Here is a 22,573-nt window from a genome sequence, read left to right as displayed (position 1 = left end):
TTAACTGGTACAATGTTATGGATGGAAAATCCTACGGGCTTTAGACATTTTGGGGGGAGAGGGAAAGAATTGTCACTCATGCATTCATGTAGAACCCAGCACATGGAGTCCTGACATAATGGGGACATCTAGATATCACCGCAATGTAAATGGTAAGTAACAGAAATGCAATGTCCTACTAAGATTAATAGTAATGAGGTAGAAGGAAAATGACTACTTCAATGACATGATAATAGCATTCCGTGACATACAGACATTATAGTTCAACAAATAGGTAGTCAGTTGTAAAACAGAGTAATCAGATATCAAAGTGCTTGTTCTAGGATGTTTTTACAGTGGTCTCTGATTGCTGTAATGTGCACTTGTGCTTCAGCCAGTGGGAGAATCACAGAATCACAGAATCATTAAGGTTGGAAAAGACCTATAAGATCATCAGGTCCAACCATTAACCCAACACCGCCATGCCCACTAAACCATGTCTCAAAAAAAGGAAGGAAAGGCCCAGCCTATCCTCAGACTGCGACAGCACTTCTCTGTGTTTCTCCCTTTTCCTTGTTGAGATGCAAGTCCCTGTCTGTGCGTTTTAGGGCATACGGTTAGCATTGAGATAAGAAAGAATTTAGGAGTATATGTGTTTAGTTTTTCCCTTCAAACTGACATCAAGAGCATAGGAGCATAGGAAGGAGACCTTGTGTCCTTCTGGGTCCAGTTCCCTCCAACTGCAGGCTATCATTTTAGGTAATCCCCTCCTTAATGGATTAAGTCCTGTCTTGGGATTTTTATCTCTGTCATCCCGTTTTGGGGTTGTTTCGGATCCCCACTTCCTTAATGAGTAGAATCCTTCATCTAATTTCCAGCCTAAATTTATTCATGGACAGGTAGTTCATAACCATTTGCTCTTCTGCCAACAGATTCTTTTCATTAAATAGCTCTTTCCCTCCACTGGCAATTAACCTCCTGATGTATTTATACAGAGCAATCATATAATCTCTGTCTCTGTTTGGGCAAACTTTTCTAGGTTCCCTGGTACTGTTAACTTTCAGTTACCAAATATGTGAAATAGTTGAAGGTCCTACGGGCGAAGATGTTGCCCAGCTGTCTGAGAGCCATACCATGGGGACACCTGATGAACTGGGACATGGGAAGGAGGCTACAGTTTACATACTCATCTACTGAACCTCCATGGATACTCAAAAATGAGCCTCAAACTTGGGATATGGGTTTGGAGACCAAAATCCATGTTTATTCAATGTCAGTGACTGGAAAGAAACTTCCACCCACTGGAGGAACAAGGACTTTTGCAAAGCTCTCCCAGAGAGGGTAGATTTGCTACTAGATGTTCCCTCCTGGAAATTTTGTTCACCTCATACTGCAGGTTTGTATTTGTCACTATGGAGCCTGTCTGAAGGAAGATATTCTTGTGCGGTATCCTGCCTTCCTGGGTCTGCATTCAATATGCCAAGACTTATTAAAGGGGTATTTCTTGGATGGTGGCTTTTCCCGGATTGTGTGGTTGGCTGGTATGTACAGATAAGGTAATCACCGCTGCCATTGGAAGGAAAAACAAAACTGCTGCAAAGCAGGATGACTGGAAATCTACTTTCTATTCTTGCTCATTTTTGTTAGTATAGCGGCTGATTCACTTTCTGCTGGCTGCCTTTGGGAGACAGCTCAGTGCTGGAACCACTCACTCCAAATCCCTCGGAGTTACCGGACTGCCCATCTGATTGGCCCACATGCTGGAGCCAAACTAAGCTCTGGCAAAAAAGACCAAAAATAATATCCAGCTGAGCAAGTTTTGCACAAGTAAATCCATCCACCTTTCCTTTTTCATAATCCTTTCCCTACCTGTAATTTATCCCAACTTAAATGCCTCTACGCAAACACACATAGCATGGGGAATAAGCAAGTTAGAGACGTGCGCACACCTGCAGGGCTGTATTGGGTTTGCATGGCAGCGCTTTGGTAGCAGGGGGGGGCTACAGGGGTGGCTTCTGTGAGAAGCTGCTAGAAACTTCCCCTATGTCTGATAGAGCCAATGCCAGCCGGCTCCAAGACGGATCTGCCACTGGCTAAGGCTGAGCCCATCAGCAACAGTGGTAGCGCCTCTGTGATAACATATTTAAGAAGGGGGGAAAAACCGGGAAGAGGCAGCCGGAGAAGAGAGGAGTGAGAATATGTGAGAGAAACAACTCTGCAGACCCCAAGGTCAGTGCAGAAGGAGGGGGAGGAGAGGCTCCAGGCTCCGGAGCAGAGATTCCCCTGCAGCCCCTGGTGAAGACCATGGTGAGGCAGGCTGTGCCCCTGCAGCCCATGGAGGTCCACGGTGGAGCAGATATCCACCTGCAGCCCCTGGAGTACCCCATGCAGGAGCAGGTGGATGCCCGAAGGAGGCTGTGACCCCGTGGGAAGCCCACGCTGGAGCAGGCTCCTGGCAGGACCTGTGGAGCCGTGGAGAGAGGAGCCCACGCTGGAGCAGGTTTGCTGGCAGGACTTGCGATCCCGCGGGGGACCCACGCTGGAGCAGTCTGTTCCTGAAGGACTGCACCCCGTGGAAGGGACCCATGCTGGAGCAGTTCGTGAAGAACTGCAGCCCGTGGGAAGAACCCACGTTGGAGAAGTTCGTGGAGAACTGTCTCCTGTGGGAGGGACCCCACGTTGGAGCAGGGGAAGAGTGTGAGGAGGAAGGAGCAGCAGAAATAACATGTGGTGAACTGACCGCAACCCCCATTCCCTGTTCCCCTGCGCCGCTCGGGGGGAAGAGGTAGAAAATCGGGAGTGAAGTTGAGCCCGGGAAGAAGGGAGGGGTGGGGGGAAGGTGTTGTTTTTTTTAAGATTTGGTTTTACTTCTCATTATCCTACTCTGATTTTGATTGGTAATAAATTAAACTAATTTCCCCACATCAAGTCTATTTTGCCCATGATGGTAGTTGGTGAGTGATCTCCCTATGTCCTTATCTCGACCTACGAGCCTTTTCCTTATATTTTCTCTCTCCTGTCCAGCTGAGGAAGGGGAGTGAGTGAGCGGCTGCGTGGCGATTAGTCCGGCTGGGACTAAACCACGACAAGGGCTATGATCTTACTGGCATCACAGAGACGTGGTGGGATGGCTCCTATGACTGGAGTGTCGGAATGGAAGGATACAGGCTTTTTAGGAAGGACACAGGCTCTTTGGGAAGGACAGGCAGGGAGGACAAGGAGGGGGTGTCGCCCTCTGTGTCAATCACCAGCTGGAGTGCATGGCGCTCCACCTGGGGATGAATGAGGAGCCAACCAAGAGCTTATAGGTCAGGATTAAAGGGAGGGCAGGGACAGGTGATGTTATAGTGGGGGTCTGCTACAGGCCACCCGACCAGGAAGACCAAGCATATGAGGGCCTGCATAGACAGATAGGAGCATCCTCACGTTCACAATCCCTGGTCCTCATGGGGAACTTTAACCACCCTGATATCTGTTGGAAAAACAACACAGAAGGGCATAAGCAATCCGGGAGGTTCCTGGAATGTGTTGATGATAACTTCCTTCTACAAGTGATAGAGGAGCCAATGAGGAGAGGTGCTATGCTGGACCTTATTCTCAGCAACAAGGAGGGGCTGGTGGGGAATGTGAAGATCAAGGGCAGCCTTGGCTGCAGTGACCACGAAATGGTGGAATTCAAAATCCTTAGGGCAGTGAGGAGGGCACACAGCAAGCTCACTGCTCTGAGCTTCCGGAGAGCTGACTTTGACCTCTACAGGGATCTGCTTGGTGGAGTACCATGGGATAAAGCCCTGGAGGGAAGAGGGGCCCAGGAAAGCTGATTAATATTCAAGGATCACCTCCTCCAAGCTCAGGAGTGATGCATCCCAACAAAGAGAAAGTCAGGCAAAAATGCCACGAGGCCTGCGTGGATGAACGAGGAGCTGCTGGACAAACTCAAACACAAAAAGGAAGCCTACAGAGGGTGTAAGCAAGGACAGGTAGTCTGGGAGGAATGTAGAGAAATTGTCCGTGCAGCCAGGGATCAGGTTAGGAAGCTAAAGCCCTGGTAGAATTGAATCTGGCCAGGGACATCAAGGGCAACAAGAAAAGCTTCTATAGGTATGTTAGTGATAAAAGAAAGACTAGGGAAAATGTGGGCCCTCTCCAGAAGGAAACAGGAGACCGGGTTACCCCCTATGTGGAGAAGGCTGAGGTACTCAATGACTTTTTTTGTCTTCACTGGCAAGTGCTCAAAACACACTGCCCAAGTAGTAGAAGGCAAAGGCAGGGACTGGAAGAATGATGAACCACCCACTGTAGGAGAAGATCAGGTCTGAGACCACCTAAGGAACCTGAAGGTGCACAAGTCCATGGGACCTGAGGAGATGCATCTGTGGGTCCTGAGGGAACTGGCAGATGAAGTTGCTAAGCTACTATCCATCATATTTGAGAAGTCGTGGCAGTCCAGTGAAGTTCCCACTGACTGGAAAAGGAGAAACATAGCCCCCATTTCTAAAAAGGGAAAAAAGGAAGGCCCAGGGAACCACAGGCCAGTCTCACCCCTGTGCCTGGCACGATCATGGAGCACATCCTCCTGGAAAATATGCTAAGGCACATGGAAAACAAGGAGGTGATTGGTGACAGCCAACATGACTTCACTAAGGGCAAATCATGCCTGACAAATATGGTGGCCTTCTATGATGGGGTTACAGCATTGGTGGATAAGGGAAGAGCAACTGACATCATCTACCTGGACTTATGCAAAGCATTTGACGCTGTCCCGCACGACATCCTTGTTTCTGAATTGGATACACATGGATTTGATGGATGGACCACTCAGTGATAACAAATTGGCTGGGTAGTTGCACTCAAAGAGCTGCGGTCAATGGCTCGATGTCCAAGTGGAGACCAGTAACGAGTGGTGTTCCTCGGGGGTTGGTATTGGGACCAGCGCTGTTTAACATCTTTGTCGGCAACAGGGACAGTGGGGTTGAGTGCACCTCCAGCAAGTTTGCCGACGACACCAAGCTGCGTGGTGTGGTCGACACATTGGAGGGAAGGGATGCCATCCAGAGGGACCTCGACAGCCTTGAGAGGTGAGCCTGTGCAAACCTCATGAAGTTGAACAAGGCCAAGTGCAAGGTCCTGCTCATGGGTCGGGGCAATCCCAAGCACAAATACAGGCTGGATGGAGAATGGATTGAGAGCAGCCCTGACGAGAAGGGCTTGGGGGCCTCCGTTGATGAGAAGCTCAACATGAGCTAGCAATGTGCGCTTGCAGCCCAGAAAGCCAACCGTATCCTGGGCTGCATCAAAAGAAATGTGACCAGCAGGTCGAGGGAGGTGATTCTCCCCATCTACTCTGCTCTCATGAGACCCCACTGGAGTACTGCATCCAGCTCTGGGGCCCCCAACATAAGAAGGACATGGACCTGTTAGAGCAGGTCCAGAGGAGGGCCAAGAAGATCACATCTCCTATGAGGACAGGCTAAGAGAGTTGGGGTTGTTCAGCCTGCAGAAGAGAAGGCTCTGGGGATACTTTACAGCAGCCTTCCAGTACCTGAAAGGGGCCTACAAGAAAGCTGGAGAGGGACTTTTTGCAAGGGCATGTAGTGACAGGACAAGGGGTAATGGCTTTAAGCTGAAAGAGGGTAGATTTAGATTAGATATAAGGAAGAAATTCTTCACCATGTGGGTGGTGAGGCACTGGAACAGGTTGCCCAGAGAAGTTGTGGATGCCCCAACCCTGGAAGTGTTCAAGGTCAGGTTGTATGGGGCTTTGAGCAACGTGGTCTAGTGGAAGGTGTCCCTGCTGATGGCAGAGGGGTTGAAACTAGATGATCTTTAAGGTCCCTTCCAACCCAAAACATTCTATGATTTTATGATTCTATGATTTTTCAGAAATGAAATTTGCTGTTTTCTTGCTGAGGACAATGCTTTGTGGAGGAAGGTCAGGTGAGCTGAGAAGGTGGTGCCACATACTGAATTTTGCACTGGGGAGTGTGCAGAACATGTTGCACTGTCCTGAAACACAGCCACAAAATTTTCCTGGTGTCATGGGGTCTTCAGGTTCCCAGTTGCACAGATGGGAAAATAATGAGCATTGCAGGAAAGTGAAGCAGTAAGAAGGTGCCTGTATTGTGAAGTTTTCTTCGTCATTAAGGCTGCAGCTTCAAACAAATCAGAATATTTTGGTCACGTTGTTTGTCTCTGTTGCTCTTCTGAGTCACACCAACCCTTTGGTTTCCTTCCCAAAGGCTCCCATATACAAAGTCCTTCTGTGCCGCACCCACAAGGCATGACTTTTTCTGGCTAAGATGAGCTGTTGCTTTCCTACTCCAAATGCTTTGCAGTCATCTGCGAAAAGAAATGTTGAAAACTGTGTAACGCTCAGGAGTTGCCATTTGTAGCTGGCTCCATCTTTAAACCTTTCCCTTTCTGCCTCACCATTGCACACAAAGCATCTGAGAAAACTGTGGGAGCATTGGAGAGTTGTTCAGCAGCCTTGATACCAGTATCCAGCGCTTCTGGCTGTGGAGGAGGCGGCAGATGGTTTGCATGTGGTGTTTACAGCATCCTTTTGGGGATGTATCCACTGCGCACTGTGGAGAATGTGTTTTGGGATGGTCTGTAAGGAAGCAATGAGCACACCAAGGCATTGCACAGTCAAAATACAGGCCATATCCTCATGTAAGCAGGTATTCCCACACCAGGCTAAATTCTACTTTGAAATACTTTTCTTGGCTCCTAGTGGGATTGCACCCAGAACCAGTTCAGTCTTCCGCAAAGGAAGCCCTGACAAGAGGGATGGTGGCAGGCGTGACACAATGAATGCAGGAAGGAGCAGCCGCGCCACCGCTGCCTCTACGTGGCAGGCAAAGGAGGTCAGGTTTGCTGGGAGCCATGCGGGGCAGCGAGGGTCAGTCCTGACAGAGGGGCTGGATCCAGGAAGAGCTGGCTGGGGAGCTGGGAAGGATGGACTTATCCCGACGGGCACCCGAAACATCCCCAGCTCTGCAATACCCAGCAGAGCTACCTTCTCCACAGCCTCCCTTTCCCTTCACAGTCTGCAAAACAGCTCTGCTGTCACTAATAACACAAATTTCAGGGCTCTCTTGAGGACAAGGACTGCATATATTTATCCTTATGGCTGGGAAAAATCAACTATTGCTACATGGCTGGAAAGCCTTGAGACAGCTCTGATTGTCCCAGTGCAGCCAGGAGTAGGGTTTATCATGGGATCTTCTTTGAGAAAGGGTAGGACCCTTGGGAGAGAAGGTAATCTTTGCAATGAATGTGACATGGCTTTCCTGTTCTTTCGCTTTTGTGAGCCAAACCATCAAATATATCAGCATTTGCATGGCCAGATTGTTCCAAGAGCAGCAGAACTAATGGGAAGTCACTTCCTAAGGGTTTGTGTTTTGATGCTGAACTTCTGTGGGAATTGCCCCGTTTCTGAAAGGAGCTGAGTATTGTCCTCTCGGTGGGGGTATTAATGAGGTCTCTCCCCTCTCTCTGATTACTTATTACTTCTACAGAACTTGCCAGAAGCTTAAGAATGTTGAGACCTTTATCCCTCTGCTGCTGTGAGCCAAAAGATTCAAAAAATATTTGGGAGGAGCTGACTGTTCAACAAACACAAATTAATGACATAATTCAGCTGGAAATCAGGCCAAAAAAGCACTGAGGAATGATAAGGAATTTAACCAGCTCACTAATGATGTTCACGATTGTGGTTGGTCCCAGGTGCGAAAACACAGGTGAGATCTTTTACATGCAAATTGCCCCAACAAGGCAGAAAAGACTTGAAAACGCTGTGTCTATGTGTAAAAACAGCATTTGCTGTTCGATCACCATTCCTGGCTCTGCTGCAGAACATCTTCTTTCCCCTCCTGTGTCAATTCGCCTTTCCCAGCATGTGCCTGTTTTTTCTGCTCAGATCAGGAGCTCTCCAGGCAGGAGCTGTCTGTTGCTGTGTGCTTGTACAACACCTCTGATAATGAGAACTCCTTCTTGGTTCAAGCTGTTAAGCATTCCTATAACCCCAGTAATATATACTGATAAATAATGAAAGTAGGAGCAGAGAAACTATCAAGAGAGCTGAAGCTTGTTTAGCTGGATAAATGGCATTTGACTGCACTTCTAAGCACGTTTTGAAAGCGAACTAAAATTTTCATTACTTGCTAAGATCTGTGTCATGCCCATCACTAACACCTAAAGCAGTGCAGAGCTCTCTTCCAGAACCTGCGTAGCTACCTAAGCCACTCTAATGAAGATATCATCTACTACGATAGATAGCCTTAGGTCCGATCTCTGATCATGACAGATAAGCAAAGGAAAAAGTGATCTGAAATAAGTTCATTTTAAAATATATTTATTCCTGCTGGGGTTTGCTAGTCTCTGCATGCCGTGCAGGATCAGAGAAGTTAGCCTGACTTCTCCTTGCTTGTGAAGATGACTTCCCCAATTTCGCTTCACATTTTTTTGACTACTTTAGCTTCATTACCCCAAGTTACAAATGGTCCCACCATTCCTTTATGGAAAATATTTTCCATGCAGTCATCTGCCTGTCTCTTTTTTGTGTGTATGCGTTTGCTATTGTAGGTTTTCCCTTTTTTTCTGAGCGCAAGCTCTGTAGGCTCTTGCCATACAGGAAGACCTATAATGCACGAGGAATAAGGACTCCGTGCATGTGTGTGTGGGGGGATGTAGGGCCAGGGGAATATATGGCATGATGCAAAGCCAGGTTCCTTGAACCTGCTGTAGGAAGGGCAGGGAATGCTTCTGCTGCACTGAACTTCACGTCCCTCATCAGAGCAGTAGGAGCTCCAACTGATTCACTTCTCGGCTGGTCTGTGCCATGAACTGCCCCCTTACGTGGGGGGTTTGTCTCTGGCTGGCAAACGGGGGGTTAAACTGTAAGTGCTGCAAAGAAGCATTATAAAAAGTGTTTGGAAAAAAACTGTCTCATCTAAGGAGGGGCCCACCCTCCAAGGCTGGGGAACGCTGGGTCAGCAGCTCTCTCGAACTGGGAGCAGCTCCGAGGCTTGAGTAGTTACGGCAGAAGCTGGGCAGCTTTGAGATGTCATTTTACCTCTCAAGAGGTTGTCTGTACCCATTAACATCTCATGTCCTGTGTTTTTGCATGGCTACTTAAAATGACTGTACGGACTATTTAATAAACAACCTTTAAATATATCATATAATGAAGTAAAAAATGTGTTTATTTTTCCTTAGTATCTTTAAGCATTTTCATGCAGCTATAAAATGACCTGTTTTTAAATAGCTGCAACTTTGCAAATCTTTTTCTTATGCAAAGATTCAATTTTATTACTTATATTTTAGTGGGTTTTTTTACTTTCATCTAATATCCTGTTGGTCTATTTTAAAACATTTCCTAAGCCTGAACACAAAGGCTAATAATTTACAATGCTCCTTCACTATTCCCAGCAAATTAACATCTTGCCAAGCAAGCAACAGCTTCACAGGGGATGCTCAGTGTCATCAGATCCTTGCTGAAGCCTGGCAGAGGCTGCCTGTATCCTGTGCGTGTCTGCTGGACCCTCAGTTACCCCATGCTGGCATCTCCCACCAGCCCTTCTGGAGAGACAAGCTTCACCTTCACCTTCTCATCCTGTAGAGTTTTGAGCAGGAACAGCTGAAGATATGGAAGGTCAGTCTGGGGAGGATGAGCATTAGGACTGGTGATGAAGTATTGCTTCTTTGTCATTTAATGTTCCTCCCAGGAGGAACCTCATGTCCTCATGTCCTATGTTATTTAACACCACTGCCTTAATAATGGGATAGTAAATTTTGCTCTCTACACACATAGTTCATTTTCTATGCATGCAACTACAGCTACATGCCAGTTTATTTTATAAGGAAGACGGTCTTAGAAGAGATATACACACAGTTTACTACAGAATTTCAAAGCTTGCAGTTGATGTCAAAACTTTCTTTGCGGCATCCATCTAGACAGTGTGAACCCTCAGGATGAGGAGACTCCTCTCAGCCCCACCAGTGTTTCTCAGCACTGAGCACCTCCATCCCTGGGTACATCACACCAAAAGAGGGACACGACGTGTAGGCATGAGTCTTTGTTTTCATGGGAAATGCTGCATTTTCTGTTTCTCTGTTCTGTTTCTCTGAATGCTGCTTGCCCATCAGTACAGTGGGCAATGTGACCCTTGCTTGTATTTCTCAGTCATGCTAGGAGACCAGATAAATATTTGCACAAGTGCTTTTGGGATCTGTGGTTCAAGTGTCTTCTCTATGAGCTGAAGCCTTCAGTGGCTCTGTGAGGGCAGGGTATGGATCAGGTGGGGCTCCAGGAGGACACGGAGGCCTGTACAGACCTCCCTGAGCACTGAGCTCCATGCCAGAGCAGAGCTGCTTCGTCTTCTCTTTCCCAGATGCTATTATAACTGTTGATTTCACACCTTTCTATCTATCTATATGTCTGTCTGTCTGTCTGTCTGTCTGTCTATCTATCTATCTTTAAAATGTTTGTCACACAGGCTTGTCTTCAGAATTGAATTTATCTTGGTACGATATATTCCAGTGAGTTGTCTGATAATCAGGACATGAATGTAATTGGCACATTTCTGCTTCAGGTAGGGCAATTAAGAAAATTTGGTGTTGAGAGCAGACGTTGTTTTGACAGAGAAGAGTTGCTAAGACTCTGCAAGTCTGGAAAAAAAAGAGACAGTATTGTTAAATTATGTAACTTCTGAAGATGAAAAAGGAGTCTTTTGTTTGCCTAGTTGTTGCCCTAGTCTTAAAGTCAATAGAGCTGAAGCACACTAATGAAAAAGATCATGTTGAAAATACCTTGTCTCATTCAATTCTCTTACTTTGTCTTTCCAACCTGCACTGAATAAAAATGTTCTTCACTTCTGGACAGATTATCAAATTTAAAGTGTATTAGCAGGCACCAGCTGTGAGCTGTAATTATTTGGCTGAATCTTCTGACATTAGAAGAGCAAATCTGAGTTAATGGCTCAAATGCTCTCCTGCCTGGTTCCCTAATATCTCCCACCTTCCACCTGGTGCATCTGCACAGAGTGGGGATAAAGCAGCAGGAGGGCAGAAGGGGACTGTCAGGGACATACAGTACAGAGGGACAGATGACTACTCATGCTGCAAGAGCTTTGTAGCAAAATATTAACTATTCTCCATTAATAGTCGCAAGCAAAGAAGGAAGTACTCAGTTGTATTTCTTCCCAGATGTCTGTAATGTTGTCACAGTAGTCAGGCAGGGTTGGATTCATCTACCTAAAGAGATATGTCTCAAGTCTTTGGAGATGCCCAAGAGGAGTGATGAATTTGTGTGTCTCGGGTAATTTTCAGGAAGGTGCCCCCAGTGCAGCGCTGGCAGGGCTGCTGACCCCAGGGCTGGAGGAGGCGGGCAAGGGAGCAAGCTTAGCTGGCATCAGCATGGTTTTGTGGGTTTATTAGCTACCTTCTTTGCCTTCTTTTAGTTAAATGGAGAATGGCAAAGTATGTTGCACTTTTAAATCAGTAATGCTTAGTGGTAGAGGCTAATTCAGAGCAGTAGGAGAGGACCAGATAAAGCAGTGGGTGCTGAAGCTTTTCATCTGCACTTTGTGTGGTTCTAGGCTTTTGCTTGGGACTGGACTCAGTCCTGTCGTCTGGCCTGAGTGTCTCCCTGTGTTGCGAGAATTCTGTCTGCAGAGCTGGTCACACCTCCCACCTCCACAAAGGGCTGGAGTGCTCTGGTGTGCATGTGGTTTAATTTCTCCTGAAAGAAGTCTAGTTCATGTACACCAAAATTACTCTGCAAACTGAGCCAACACGCAGTAAAAAGGGGTGATTGGAAAATTTGCTTTCCAACTGCATGACAGCCGTGAACCAAAATCCTGACGTGAGAGGCACGGAGTATCTGGAGGAAATTCCTTATCCATCTCCAGTAACTTGAATGCTTTTCAAATTTTAACCAAAGTTACACGATAATTTAAACAATCTGTTTATCTCCCTTTATATTTAGGGACAGATGTTCATTGCTGAAGAGGACTGTATGGAGACCTCTGGACTGTTCACATTTTGAGGTGCACTAACTGATTGACAGATGTCAAGTGGGCTCTGCGAGCGTGCATGGGCAAACCCAGTGTCGCGTTAAAAGGAATGCAGTTTCGAAATTTGTCTGTCAGAGTCCCACGACTTTCACTGATTCGTTTATCAGAGCCCCAGCAAAAGGACTTGCACTGAGCAGATGCACAAAAATCGAAATTAGTTATTTTATTGAAAGCGACAGAAACAGATTTAAGATTGCCGTTGATAAATTCACTAACTACAATAGTGCTACTAATTAAGGTTAATATTGCTAGCAAACTTGATAGTAATACAAGAACCCGGGGATAACTTTCATCCAGAGGGTGAGGCGCAGCACTTACCCAGAGAGGCGTCCCTGCCTGGGCTGGGGGAAGAGAACACAGCCCGTCGACTGGTCCGTCAGGTATTGAGGTTCTTCTCTGCCACCTTAACAATAATTTTCTATGTCTTTTATCCCCAAAACTATGAGGTTCCCCCCCCCCCCCCCCCCGCATATGTGATGTGTAGCATGATTTGGGTGGAGAGACAAGTGCTATAGTCATGTATGTTTAGCATGACCTCTATAATCTTCATTAGCATATGCAGGGTGTGAGGTGTAATATGCATTTCACCGGTAATGAGGCAAAGGTCAGTTATCGGACACAAAGCCTTTTCGAAGAAACAAAGGACCTCTCACATTCCTGTTATCTTACTGTCTTTGCTGACCACAGGCAGGGCTGTCCTGCCTCCACAGGGCCCCCTCCTTATCTGCACCCTGTGTTAGCCAGGCGAGTCTCCACTCCCCCGGGTCACACAAGAGATAGCAAGGACAGTCTTAACGGTTCTTTGTGCACAGGAATCCCACCTCATTATCCAAATTCCACAGCCAGCCTGACAGAATCAAGCAAGTATTTTATAATAGCATATTCTGAATTCTCTTTAGTTGCCAATCTGTCCCCATCCTTTGGTGGCACATGTTTTTCCTCATAAAGATTTTTTTCTAGCCATGGGGGATGGAAACTTACCTTAAAAACGAAAGCTGAACCTTTGGGGAATATCTCTGTTCTACCAGTGGGGCCTTCAGGCAGGAAACTACAGAATAGGATGAGACTGGAGATAGAATTGCAGAAGTTGGCAGCCTTTGCATGTATATATTACAGGGATACCAGAGCAGTGTTTGCTAGTATTGAAAAAGCCAAAAGGTTTTGACATAGCAGCTCTTGACCTTCAAATGTAAGCCTTTAGGAGCAGGGTACAGCATGTACACAGGCAGTGCTATTTTAATAATAATTTCCTTTTTTGTGCTGGTGTCCACCTTTGCCTCACTTCTCTTGGTGAGTAGTAATAATTAGAAAAGTAGTAATAATTAGAAAAGCAATAGCTCCTCTGGTGCTCTGAACAGTAAGAAAATATTCAAAACTATACAGAGTACTATGTGGATCAAGTTATTGCATGTGAAATCTTGCGCAAGTGCTACCTGCAGTCAGTTATTCCTGGCAATAATATTTATACAGTTAATAATGTAGACAGTGGGCAAAATGGAAATCTAACATGAAATTTCTGTTCTGATATACCATTTGGAAAAGGGCCAGTACATTAAATTGGAAATGCTGGTAAAATTTACCATGATACATCCGTTTTGACTACATGTTGTAAATATCCACTGGTTGATTAAAAGAATGGAGTACTTGCCAGATCACCTGGAACTTTCTGTCACAAAAGAGAGGGAATCTGGAAATTCCAAGGTAAAGTACATATGAAGAAAGCCAAAGGAGATTTTATAAATTGTTCATTGATGTCCAATTGAGAAGAATCCTATAAAAATTACACAGCCTGAGCTACTTCTTGTTCCACATGCTCTGCATCGTTACCAATGATCGTGCAAAGAGAACACAAAATATCCTTGTCCAGCAAATACGGAATTCTTGTTATAAGCTTTTTACATAAAACACACATAGGAACACATTTCTGAATAGGTTACGAGACAGGTTAATCAGAACCCTTCTTGCACTGACATTAGAATCGGAGCTGCTAGTCCATATTCACATTCATTAATTCACAGTGAGTCTCACATTTTGTCCCAGACTTTACAGGTCAGGTATGTATCCACCTTGCTTTGTCTGGGAAAAAACGAGCTCATACCCTCTCTCAGTCAGAAAGCATCTTTGCTGGCGGTATTAACTATATGCCAGAATAGCACTGTAAATAAACTTTGGTCAGCCTAATTTAAAAATGTCTGTTAGGTATTAGGAAAGAAAGTGATTCCTAGATGGGGGCTTATTTCATTAAGACTGTCTTATGCACATGGAATTAAAGCAATTTATTTTTTTTTCTGCACAGTTATCATGAGCCACAGTCATAATGAAAATCAGGAAGGGTTCGTAGAAAAATCTTTTGTAAAGCAGGGACGCACTTAAAGGCTTTCTAGTTTTTTTCAGTCTCACAGTGTAATAAATTGGGAAAGAAAATGCAACCTAATGTCTAGTGCAAGGTGCCGAATGGTAGGATGTCTATATTTATTCCTGGCTCTGGCCAGGACTCTTGTGCTCTTGGGTGAGTCATTGCATCACCTGTGAATGAGATGGCAATGATAAAAATCAATTTTATCTATATCCAAAAGACGCAGTGATTTCACAAGGTTTAATTTTTCTTTTAAAAGATGTTTTGAAATACTCTGATAAAAAGTTGCAATGAGATATTGCTGTGTTTCCAAAAAAGAACTAGAAGAGTCACAGTTTAAAAACTGTACTTTAATCTACAAAGTGATTCAGCCCTTGTGAAAAATCAACATTTCAGCTATACATTACCGGTCTGTTTCTAAGAGACTTTTTGATATAACTTACTATAGCATAATATGCAAATTTTATGGTGTTTTGAAATTACCTTTGAGATACTAGAGGAATGAAGGTGACACCATTGTTTTTTAAAGGGTCTAAGGTAATCTGCTGAGGTTACAAAGCACTAAATGTGATCTCTACTCACAAATTGGTGGAGTATAACATGAACGACTAGAATTACTAGACATACATAAATGTTGTGAACTGAGGAAGAGCCCAACTGAATTTTTATAAAGGAAAATTGTATTGCATATATTTACAAGATTTCTTTGAAGAACGCACCATGTATGAGATTGGTACTGTTGAACTGTTTTCCAAAGAGCCTTTGACCAAGTCTTTTACTGAAGACTGTTAGAGAAACTAAATCATCTTGGGGCGAGATGAAACATCCTTTCATGGATTATTAATATCTGGTTAAATTGTAGTGTGGGAATTACTGACCACATTTATGATGTGGAGGTTTATCACTGGTCACCCCCAAGGAAATGTGCTGAGACTGCTGTTGTTCAAATCTCTTACATGATCAACAATAGAAGGAGGAGTGAAGATGCAAGGTGGAAAAGCTCAAGAAAAATAGGAAATGCTTTAGGATAGTCAAAAAAGTCTTTGAAGTCATGTAATCCTTCTGATTTCGTGATACAGAGTGTCTTGGCAGTAAAACTGCAGATGAAATTTAATGTCAGTAAATGCAAAATGATACATGTAGGTGGGGAAAAAATAAACCAACTGTAGCTAAAATGCACAGTGATGAGCTCTGTCTTACCTGTCTTGGTATCATGGTATGCAAAAATGTTGCCTTAAGTTCAACAGAGATCAAAAAAGCAAATTAAGTTCAGAAATGATTAGCAAAGGAACAGAGAGTAAAAAAGAATGTATAATCATGCCACTGTGTAACTCCAGGGTACCCATTCTTAGCCAGTACATACAATAGGTACTACATTAGAAAAAGGAAAAAATCATAGCTGGATTGGAAAAGTAAGACATAAAGGTGGAGAAGGATGATTCAAAACATGAACTGTCACAGAATCCTTAAGGTTGGAAGGCACCTCTGAAGATCTAGTCCAATCCCCTGCTCAAAGCAGGAGCAATCAGAGCAAGTTGCTTGTGACTATGTCCAGTTAGATTGGAGATTTTTAATATTCCCTAACTTGATCCTTATCCACCAAGGATAAGTCTTCCTTGCTGAAGTCTTTCCCACTGGTCTCAGGGGCTTGCAGTTCCTGAAGGCTGGGCTTGCCAATGAAGACTGAGGCAAAGGTGGCATTGAGTACCTTGGCCTTTTCCATGCCCTTTGTCACTGGGTCCCTTGCTCCATTCCATTTTTCCCCAGCCTTCCTTTTGCTACTTATGTACCTTTCTTGCTACCCTTCAGATCCATCATCAGATTGAAATCCAGGCAGGCTTTGGCTTTCCTAATCCCATCACTGCACATTGAGAGTGTCTCAATCCTCCTCCTGAGTTACCTAGTCCTGCTTCCACCTCTTGTAGACTTACTGGTTTTGCCTGAGCTTTGTCAGGAGCTACTTATTTGTCCACACAGGCCTCCTATCCCCCTTTGCTTGACTTCCTGCACATCCGCATGGACCAATCTTGAGCTTGGAGGCAGTGATGCTTGAAAATCAACCAGCTCCCCTGAACCCCTCTAGTCCCCAGGATACCCTGGGGATTCTTCCTAACAGGTCTCTGAACAGGACAAAGTCTGCTCTCCTGAAGTCCAGGCCATGATCCTGCTATTTGAATTGTTCCCTTCTCTTGAGATTCTGAAGTCCCCCCATCTCGTGGTCACTGCAGCCAAGTCTGGCCCCTCACCTTCACCTCCCCTACCAGTTCTTCCTTGTTTGTATCTGTCCCATCCAGGGAGTGACTCATTATCATCAGTGCACTCTGGAAACCTACCAGATGGCTCCTGTTGCCCTTCCAGCAGATATTGGGTTGGTTCGAATCCCCCATGAGGGTCAGGACCTGCAACGTAAGGCCTCTTCCAGTTGTCTGAAAAAGGCCTCATCTCCTTCTTCTTGCCTATCAGGCGGCCTACAGCAGACACCTGCCACAACGTCACCCACATTGGTCTGCCCTCTAATCCTGACCCATAGGCTCTCAGTTGACTCATCCTCCATGTTCCAAAAAACTAAATAGATTGCTGCTATTCAGCTTGGAAGAAATGACTAAGGGAAACAGAGGAATATAACAGATTTTTATAACTTGGGTGGTGCAAAGAAGACGAATGGAAAAAGGAGCTTCACTGTTCACTGTTCCTCACAGGACAAGAACTAGAAGGCAATCTGCACCTTAAAAACACCAAGTATACTTTCACCCAATGCATGGTCAAATTAGGAGCTTCTTTGCAACATGCATTTTTATAGGTCAGACATATGTATAAGCTGAAGATGGGAAAAGACAAATTTAAGGAGGATTAAACACTGTTACTAAACACTAGTCTTTAGTTACTAAAAATAGTGGTTTGGACACCACCCTTCTGAATGCTACAAGCTGTAATGCAGCGCAGGCAATAATCACTTTATATTTGTCCTGTTTTCTAATGTGTTTTCTGCTTCTGGTCACTGCTGGCTGCTGCACTAGGTGGATCTGTGGTCTGAGTACAGGGGGTCTCTCCCTAGTGCGTATTTATACCCATATGCGGGACAAACCTCATTCTAATGCAGTTCATCTATGCTCTCTTTGGATTGTATATTCTTTGCAGGCAAGGGAACAACTTGGTTACAAGAGGTAAGATAACTGAAAAGCAGTGTTTATACTGTGCCTCTTCATTTGAAGAGACAGTGGGCTAGAATACACACATGCAAATATTCTGACTACCACCTCAGGGGTTCAATTTTTGGACATTTCAGTCTGTCAGCTCTAACTGGGAGCCTGCAGCTGAAACCAAGTAGCAGTTTCTGTCTTCCCTGGTAAAGTTCAAGGAGTTGGCTAGAAAACGTTCAGACACAAAGACAAAATGGGCCTAAGTTAAATTTAAAAAATCAACAAGAAAAAAGACTATGGTACTATTACAGCAGTTCTTTTCAGAAGCTATTATTTCGTAATGCAGTTCTGGGGACAGCTGGGGAGAGACTACCTCGAAGCTCTCCATTGCACAATAGTTTCCATATGATGTATATGACTCTGGAATGGGAAGGACTCGTAAATCTTCAGCAAATTGAATCCTGTACAGGATTCACAGGATGCTTGAGAGAAGCACGGAATGAGACTAGCCTATAAACCTGACCTAAATAACCAACAGTGAATCTTAAAGCAGACAGAAAGTGTCTAGGGGTAATAAAATAAGCAGAAGTGCTTGCAAACTTATTCTAAATACCAATTGATTCCAATTCTTCTAATAGCTTTCTGAATCCATCAGCACAGACCAGGGAAATCTCTCTTTATAACGCATTTATTCCAGGAGGCTTCTGAACCTTGGTCAAAGTAGTAGGAGCTGAAGACAAAATTGATAAAATAGTGGAAGAAAATTCCAAGTTAAAATCATGGCCCCAAAAAGTGACCTGTTACATTTTCTGTGCAGTACTGGTAAGTGCCATATAATTCGTACCATGTCCTTTCTATAAAAAGCTAATAAAGGAGAGCTGGAAGTGGCTGTGGAAGGCAGTTTGCCTATGTGGGAGTGACCCCATACCCAAATACCAGAGGATACTGAGAGTGGCACAACTTAGCATAGCTATCCCTTTGACATTTCCACTGTACAAGCTGCTACTTCTGTTATTTTTTTAATGTGGCTCCTCTGTTTTTTAACAGAAAGAGTGTCTTGAGCAGAATATAACCATGTACAGCCATTAGGGACAGACACGTCCAACTGTGAATGACTTTCTGTTGTAATGATTAGGTGGAATTGGTAGAGATATCCATCATAGTTCTGGAGCTTTCATATCATCCAGCTCCACTTGCTTATTATGAACCCACACTTGATTTGATGCCTCACTAACTTTATACTGCCTCAAGCATGACTTCTGTAATGCAAAGCAGAAAGGATTTTGTGCAGATATTGAGGAAAGACACTGACTGAACATGGTATTAGGACGAAGGGACCTCTGACTCTAAAGGTCCGTTCTGCTGCCGAGCAGATTCTGCAAAGCAGTACCTTACTTGAGAGAAAATAGATAGAGAAAATAGATAGCACTCATAAATGCACTGGATTGTATGTCATTAAGTCCTTTCTCATACTTTAGAAAGATGGATTCTTTAAAAGATCTCTCCTTTCTAAAGGCAGTCTCAAATAAACCAGACCAATTGCCCCCAGCAGCACCTGTGTCTCTTGAGGGGGCTCCAGGTAACACTCAGAAATATCAAGGGGACTGATTTATGTCTCTCCCCTCATGGTTGGGGGAATCTCTAAGCTAAATTAGACTATTATATTTTAAACGGCCAAATTCCAGTGTAGCCATATAGACAATCCACTTCAGTGCATAAACATATGTTTTACTTTTATTTCAGTGGGACATTACCAAGCGTTTAGAGTCAAATGCTGTCTTAAATTCTTTGCTGGCTAGAGATAGTTGAGACACGACTTCCTAAATTTGGACCACAATGTGAAGAGAGAGCTGCAACTTTTTGTAATTTTTTTTTTTCATTTGCCTTTAACAAGCACTTGCGAGTGTAGCTGATGTAAAAGGAGCTATACAGAAACAGGAACCTGAGTGTGAAGCAAATGGTGTATTAAAATAACATCACTGTGAGCTGTTGTTAGCCCGCTTCTTTCCAGACTGGGTCTCCACAATACCATTGCAATCATTGATAAACACAGCAAAAATGGGCATTTTTTAGAATCAAAAGAAATACTTGATATGTAGCAATGCAGCAGAAAAGGGTTGGCAAATGCACTGCAGCAATAGTCTGGCAACAGTACGACTTCTGCAAGCTTTGAACAAGCTATTAATTGTGACCATTTTCAACCATGCCTAAACCAGCCCTTAGTTGTTTTGAGTTAACTGGATGTTCATCCTTGCACCTGGAAATGAACCCAAGTAAAAAATGTTTGGAATTAGTCAGTATATGAAACACATGATGAAAAAACCTCTAGGTGACCACACTGGTTGTGCAGCTTTGTACAAACATTTATTTTTCCCGGGATTGATGTGTACTGAGCGTAGCTGGCTGTTCCGCTCGCTTGCTTGTTTTACTCTTCAAGAGTTTATTGTTCATCTGTTCTGCAAACACTGTAAGGATCTGTTCTGATCTGTAGTTCTAAGAGTTGCTGCAAGTTTCCCTTTATATCTTTCTCATAACTGTTAGGACAATAAGAGGACTTGTACACTGTGATTGAGGTTGTGCCATCCCACTGGTTTGCTAAAAGGGTGTTACTGCAGTTCAAGAGAGCATAGGGAGTTAGTAGTGTACCTATGGTTGGTGTTTTATGTCAGGTGATTGCATATGACTGTAATTGTGGTAACCATCCTTAAAAACATTTTCAATGGTATATTGAAGTTAAGGGAGAAAAAAGAATGTAGTTGAAGAACTTGACGTATAAAGTATGAAATGTGGTTTTTGACATTCGGTTTCCCTCCAGCACTGAAAAAAAGTAATTGCAGGAGAATGTCTTGGTTGGCATTAAAAGTAGTATAAATAGTGCACTTGGGGAGGAAAAAAGAAGTTAATTTGCATGGTCTGGGACTTTATTTTTGAAGTTTGATCCTGCTTCCTTTTAGATAAAGCAAGACCAGCACACATCAATGAGAAGAAATGACAGGGAGAAAATGTGTCTTGTGCTGGTTTTCACTTATAGCTCACTGTAGGAAGGAATGGACCTAGCTCTTGGCTTGAAAAAACATGGGGAAATGGAAAGCTTTTACCAGCATTGCACTGCTCAAGGTGTTGCTCCTATTCGGCCTCTCTAGGATCTGCAGCAGGAATCGAGTTTTGTGTCTGTATATTGCAAGAAGCTGGGATTGAGTTTTCCTAGGGGACTGATGTCCTTTGGGTCCTCTTCTCTGCAAACTTGGGCAGGAGTCCTCACTGTGTCCCCAGTGAGGGACTCCCCCAGGGAGCACAGGGGATGGTGAGAGAGGGACTAGCCAGGGTTGTTCCACTGTGCTTCTTCCAGTCGTTTTTCATTTAGTGACCACATGTCGGCACTACCAGCGGAGGAAACATGCCCATGAGCCTGGCTGCAATCATCTGTCTCACATCTCTAACATTTCTGCTTGTTATCCCACCAGTGGATAGCATTACTGCAAAATGCCTTGCTGAAATCAATCCCGCTTATACCATGTGTTTGTCTCCAGCTTGTGGTTACTTTTGTTTGCAACTCTAGGTAACAAGCTGAGACGGGTCCCTCCCACATCGCAGCACTTAGAAAACCGGTGCCATGTAATCACACCTTTCAACTCGAACTGGGGGTCCCTGAAAACTATTTCTTTCCCTTTAAGAGAGGCTTATATCCTGCTATGGCTCAAATTCTACTCCTCTGGCTCAGAAGGAGTCAGAGGGATGACTTACACATTCATAGCAGGCAGAACTGTTTTCTTGCCAAGTACGTGACAATATATACCCCACGGTGGCCTCTTACAGGCAACGTGGGACTACAGTTATTCACAAGCCCGACCTTAAATATCACAGATTCCTTAGTCTGGAGAGTGAAACTGTAGGGCCCTCTTGTGGGAAGAAAAGAGCAGTCCTGCTTGTTGCGAGATGTACATACTCGCAGTGAACATGTGCCATCATCTGTCGAAGCGTTGGACTGTGATACCCGTTGTGTGACAGCTCGGGCATCTTCCATCGGTGCTCAGATCTGATTCTTATCTGCAAGCTTGGAAACGAGAAAGGGTTGTATTTATAAATCCCTGCACATGTCTGCTGACCTCTCCAACTCTGTCCCTAATCTTCCAGAGTGTTTTTTTCTCTACCCTAGTCATGAACGTTAACTCCTAAAACCAACCTCTCTGTTCTGTTCAGCTAGACCCAATGGTGGTGGCGCTTCATTCATACGTGGATGAGTTGAGTCTACACCACAGCCATGCCATAACCTGCGGACATGCCACATCCCCTTCCCTCCTCCAGCTGCTGACCACAGTTCCTCACGCCCCAGCCCAACTGCACTCCCACCGAGGCGGAGTGTGGCTCTGTGGCCTCACCTCCTTGCAGTGTGCCCTCTCCTCTCCACCTCTTGCCTCCTGGCCCAGAAAGACCCTGGCATGGCTTCCTGCAGTCTTCAAACACCTTTTGTGTCTTTGTGCTTGCTTCAAGGAACTGGAGGCCTCATCTTGGCCCGGGGTGTTATCCTTGTGTTTAGAGGAGCTGTGAGCTGGCTGCAAGCAGTGAAGGATGCCGGGCGCACAGGCAGGCAGAATTAGGGCAGGCACCTGCTTTATGTCAGCTCAGTGGACAGGAGACGTCAGATTTTAGCTCCTGAGTATGCCTAAAAAGTTAGCGAGAGGAGCTGTGTCTGGTTTCACTCCTGGCAGGCAATGGCAGGAGCTGGATGTTGGATATTTCCTACTGAACCACACTAAGGTGGCTGATGGAGCGGTGACAGGCAAGGCATGACAGCAATTCAGAAATCTTTGACCCAAGCCTTGCATAACTTCCCAGCACAAAACTTTTCATGCTGAGCATCCCAAGCGTATTTGAGTATCTAACTCTGTCTCTCTTAGTCACATCCAGAAGCTCTGGACCTTTTTCTATAGACCAAGGCCCATTTCTGACATCAAACACTCTTATTTGAGGGAGGATGATGCCTGTTTGCTACTCAGTAGCTCAGTAGCCCTCTGAAGTTG

The sequence above is a fragment of the Gavia stellata genome, chromosome 3 (assembly GCF_030936135.1).
Source record: "Gavia stellata isolate bGavSte3 chromosome 3, bGavSte3.hap2, whole genome shotgun sequence".
NCBI classification, from domain to species: domain Eukaryota; kingdom Metazoa; phylum Chordata; class Aves; order Gaviiformes; family Gaviidae; genus Gavia; species Gavia stellata.
The sequence above is the reverse complement of the archived record's forward strand: the minus strand, read 5'-3'. Positions refer to the sequence as shown.